Raw genomic sequence first — 6,000 nt, 5'->3', positions numbered from 1 at the left:
AATGGGTGCAAGAAAGGGCACTCGCTCCCACGCCCAAACAAACAACAAATCAAGCGGACCGCCCATCTCTTTGCAATCATACCGTGATGCACGACACAGTGCCTTGTAAAGATGTGCGAGAGTTCCTGACCCCCCGACTGTAAGTGCCGATTTGCTCAAAATTTTGGAGCAGTGGTGGGTACATCGTGTGGGCATACGTCGTCGATTTATCTGCGAAAAGGATGGTTCGCAACAGACAGAAGATGTAAGACCTAACATATCGCTGAACAGACAACCAAGTGTCTAGAGGTTGTGTGTCTCTGATATGACGAACACAGGTTAGCTTTATGTAACTTTTAGATGAACTACTCACAACGGGTTCGCTGCCAAATATTGCCATGCTCTCTGGTTGACCAAGAAGTCCTGACTGCTATCGGTCCAACCGGTCACAACCTCTCCATCAATTGATAGGCCAATATATGTGTAACATGTCCTCCAGTGTTACTGTAACTTCACCGGCTGACAATACGAAAGAATGAGTCTCCAACCTTCACCTTTCCACAAGAGCATATAGCAAAGCGGAATGTCCTTCTGATCTGTCCTACTCTTAATACATGGTAGAATCCCGTTGTTCATAAAGTCTACTCAATTACCGGGTGCCACATCTCTGGCGGATCAAGCTTACGAAGTAGAATATTCCTGTTAGCTTGGGTACAAGACAACAGAAAATTCAAAAAAATAAAAAAAAATATAAAAGTAAAAAAAAGAATACAAAAATAATTACAGAAAATAAAATATAAATAATTATTAATAATCTGTTAAAAACCACAAAGATTTATTGATATATAGCACAAAAATTTTTGTACATAACACAAAAATAAAAATAAAGAAAACTAAATCACGATACTTCATACTAAATATTGATTATGCTATATATTTGTAGAATTTTTTAGAATTCTCATAATATTGTTTCATAAAAATAAATATGTAGATATTTTGATGGAGAAGTCTAGAAGTTAAATAAATAAATAAATTAAGTACTAAAAATATCTAAATTTAGTATCTAAATATATCTAGGTAAATATCTAGAAATATCTAAAACCTAGAATTATTTAGAAATTATAATGAACCAACTTTATAAATAGGTCATCATAGAGTTCATTGTAATCAACTAAGAAGCATATTAAATTTTACTAGCTTTTGTACTCTCTCCTTAATCTATCAATAATATAACTATTAATTTTCTCAAACCATTCATCCAAACTACTTATTCATCAAAACTATCCTTGCTACAATATTTAAATCCATAATACACTGAACCAACATCAAATTATTTCACAAAACTAACATTAAGTAATAAGAGTGATGAAAAAATAAATTCAAACCTCCTAAAAGATTCGAAAATTAATAAAATTTAATAATAGTGATTCACACATACAAAAATTTATAGAAAACAAATTTTTTAAACTAATATATAAAAATTTGTGTTGGTCATTATAAATTTTTTGTATTATGGACTAAAATTTTTGTATTCAATAATTTTATTGTATTCAATAATTTTATTGTATTTTATTAGTTTGTGAATCAATATTTATACTTTTTGGGGCCACCGTGGGGAGCTCTCAACCACCGGGGAGATTTCGGGGAGGAATCAAGCAAGAGATCATAAGATGAGAAGACACCACATCCAACTCAAAACCTTAAGGTGTCAAGTTAATGGGTCTCTCATCTTATAAACTCCTCACTCTTCCATGCTTTCTTTGATGTGAGACTAACTTCAATACTCCTCACACTTATACCAACAAGCTCTGATACCAGTATGAAAGAGCCTAGCAGCGGAAACGACACAAATGTCCAACACAAGAACAATATGGAAGCACTCACAACACAATATGGCAGCAACTATAACAAGCAAATATAGCAAGTAAAGCAATAATAAGAACACACCGAGATTTTAACGTGGAAAACCCCCTCAAGGTGAGAGGTAAAAACCACGAGTCGTCCAGACCAATGAAATAGCTCCACTATAATCAAATGAGGTACAAGAGAGTCTCAAACAAAGCACAAAAATGTGCATATAACAAGCCAAAACATCAAAGCACCAAAGCTCACAAATGAAAAGCAAGAAGATGAAATATACCCAAAAAACAGAGCTGCTGTCGAAGCCAATTTCTCCCTCTGCAGACCTCCAATTAAAATCTCCACCGTCCAGAATGAAGAAAAAGATGTGAAGAATCTACAGTTCAAATTTCACGTCGATCCAACGGTGAAAGAATGAGAAACTGCCGTTCCAAAATTGCTGCTCTGTGTAAAAACGGGAAACCTAATTTCTCTCTTGCGAAGCCAATTTCTCTCATTGCAAATCTCCAATCAACATCTCCACCGATCAGAATGAAGAACAAGATGATAAGAACATGTAGTTTAAATTTCAAGCCGATCCAACGGTGAACAACTGAGAAACTGACATTTGAAATTTACTGCTTTGGGCAAAAACGGGAATTCTGTTTTTCCCCTTCTCTCTCACTTGGTGGCTACTACCTCTTACTCTCAATGACCCCAAAAATTTGAACTAGGGTTGTGGCACAATGGGTGCAAGAGACACCCTCAAAATGTTGGGCTTGGGCCTCACAAAGGAGAGAAAAACCCAACAAATCTCCCCCTTCTCGACTAGGTGGAGGCTCTCGCCATTCCGGCGATCAAACAACATGTTTCAAACTTTTCTCTTGACAATGCTTTTGTCATCATATCAGCACCATTGTCATCAGTGTGAACTTTCTCAAGTTCCAACAACTTGGAATCTAACACATCCCGTATCCAGTGATACCTAACATCAATATGTTTAGATCTTGGATGAAAAGTAGAATTCTTGGCAAGATGAATAACACTTTGGCTATCACACAACAACACATAACGGTCTTGCTTGAAACCAAGTGCTGCAAGAAACTTCTTCATCCACAACAACTCTTTACATGCTTCAGTTGCTGCAATAAACTCTGCCTCTGTGGTAGAAAGTGCAACACACTTTTGTAGCCTTGACTGCCATGAAATAGCTCCCCCTGCAAACTTGACCAAATAACCTGAAGTAGACTTTCGAGAATCAATATCTCCTGCCATGTCTGCATCAGTAAAGCCAACTAGCAAAGGTTTCTCACCACCAAAACTCAAACTCAAGTTAGTTGTACCTTTGAGATATCTCATAATCCATTTAACAGCATTCCAATGTTCTTTACCTGGATTAGAGAGAAAACGACTCACAGTACCAACTGCATGAGCAATGTCTGGTCTAGTACACACCATAGCATACATCAAGCTTCCAACAGCTGAGGCATAAGGAATTTCATCCATTGCTTGTTTCTCCTCATCAGTGGTTGGACACTGCTTGGTACTCAACTTAAAATGAGGAGCAAAAGAACTAGCAACACATTTGGCATCATTCATGCCAAACCTTTGAAGCACCTTCTTTATGTACTTCTCCTGTGACAAATAAAGCTTCTTGGAATCTCTATAACGAGTAATAGTCATGCCCAAAATTTGTTTGGCAGGACCCAAGTCCTTCATAGCAAAGAACTTACTCAACTGTTTCTTCAACTCATTAATCCTCAAAGCATTCTTGCCCACAATCAAAATATCATCCACATAAAGCAAAAGAATGATAAAATCATCATCAGAAAATTTTTGCACAAATACACAATGATCTGAAGTTGTCTTACGGTAACCATGCTTCCCCATAACAGATTCAAACTTCTTGTACCACTGTCTTGGAGCTTGCTTCAACCCATAAAGACTCTTCTTAAGCTTGCACACAAAATCTTCCTTTCCTTTAATAACAAAGCCCTCCGGTTGCTCCATGTAGATCTCCTTGTCTAAATCACCATGAAGAAAAGCTGTCTTCACATCCATTTGCTCAATCTCCAAATCAAGAGACGCTGCTAATCCAAGCACAGCACGAATGGATGACATCCTCACAACAGGAGAAAAGATCTCCTCATAATCAACACCTTTTCTCTGGCTAAAGCCTCTAACAACCAATCTAGCCTTATACCGAGGCTTAGAATTGTGTTCTTCATTCTTGATTCTGAATACCCATTTGTTCTTCAAAACTCGCATACCCTTCGGTAGCTTCACCAACTCATAGGTATCATTCTCAAGCAAGGACTTCATTTCTTCTTGCATAGCTTCAAGCCATTGAGCTTTGCTTTCATCTTCAACAGCCTCTCCAAAGCATTCAGGTTCTCCCCCATCAGTCAACAAAACAAACTCATGTGGAGAATACCTTGACGAAGGCTTTCTCTCTCTTGTAGACCTTCTAAGTGCATTTGCAGGAATTTCTAAAGCTGGTTCTTCATCTTGATCATCATCACCAACTTCATCAAGTATTGGATCAACTGTTCCATCTTCACCTGCACTTGTATCATGCTCATTATTTTGAGCTTCAACTCTACCATCTTCTACCATAGGCATAGAGGGAGTAATATCCAAGTCAGAAAAATCATCACTAGGCTGAACCATTGGCTTTTCCGCATTATCAACATCCTTCAATGTTTGGTCTTCAACAAAGACAACATCTCTACTCCGAATTACCTTCTTGCTAACAGGATCATAAAACCTGTAACCAAACTCATCCATGCCATAGCCAATAAAAATACATTGCCTAGTCTTTACATCAAGCTTAGATCTCTCATCTTTAGGAATATGAACAAAAGCTTTACATCCAAAGACTCTTAAATGATCATAAGAAACATCTTTACCTGACCATACCTTCTCTGGCACTTCAAATTGCAAGGGAACACATGGTGTTCGGTTCAAGACATGAACAACAGTGCTCAAAGCTTCACCCCAAAAGGATTTTGCCAATCCAAACTGTGACAATAAGCACCTAACTCTTTCAACCAATGTTCTGTTCATCCTTTCAGCCAAGCCATTCAACTGAGGAGTCTTCGGAGGAGTCTTCTGATGTTTTATACCATGCTCTTTACAATAAGCATCAAATGGACCTGAGTACTCACCACCATTGTCAGTACGAATGCATTTCAACTTCTTCCCAGTTTCTCTTTCAACAGAAGCTTGAAATTGCTTGAACACATTCAAAACTTGATCTTTGGTCTTCAAAGTGTAAACCCATAATTTCCTAGAATGATCATCAATAAAGGTTACAAAATAGATAGACCCTCCAAGTGTTCTTGTCTTCATCGGCCCACATACATCAGAATGCACCAAGTCAAGTATCTCTGACTTCCTTGAAGGTGGGTGGCTCTTGAAAGAAACCCTGTTCTGTTTCCCAGCAAAGCAATGGTTGCACTTTTGCAAAGCAACCTTACAACCAGATAAAAGATTCCTCTTGGATAACATATTCATGCCCTTCTCACTCATATGACATAATCTCTTATGCCATAAATCAGTTTCATCAACAAACTCAGCAGCATTAACAACATCTTTCACAATCTTTGCTTGAGTTAAATAAAGAGTAGAGTGTCGAGTACCTCTAGCAACAACCATGGAACCCTTGGTGAGCTTCCAACTATCACGAGAGAATGAGCTATCCAAGTCTTCATCACACAACTTACCAACAGAAAGTAAGTTCAACCGAATATCTGGAACATGCTTCACACGCTTCAAAGTCAACTTGGTACCGTTGGAGGTTTCCAAGCAAACCTGTCCAACACCAGCACATTTTGCAACACCTTGATGAGCCATTTTTACATCACCAAAATCACCAGGAGTATAGGACGTAAACAAATCCCTCCTAGATGTAACATGAATAGAAGCACCGCTATCAATCACCCAACTAGTGCTATTATCAACAAGGTTAACAGATTCAAACTCCTCAACAACAAGAAAATCATCATGAGTTACATTAACCTTGTCTTCCTTGCTACCATCATCTTTATTTGTGCTCTTATCTTTACTTGCCTTGGCTTTCTCCTTCTTTAGCTGCCAACAAAATTTCTTCACATGTCCCTTTTGACCACAATGATGACACTCAATATTCTTATACTTTCCTCGAGACTTGCTTCTACTTTG

This window comes from Arachis ipaensis, chromosome B8 (genome assembly GCF_059453495.1).
Source record: "Arachis ipaensis isolate K30076 ecotype BB chromosome B8, ASM5945349v1, whole genome shotgun sequence".
NCBI classification, from domain to species: Eukaryota; Viridiplantae; Streptophyta; class Magnoliopsida; order Fabales; family Fabaceae; genus Arachis; species Arachis ipaensis.
The sequence above is the reverse complement of the archived record's forward strand: the minus strand, read 5'-3'. Positions refer to the sequence as shown.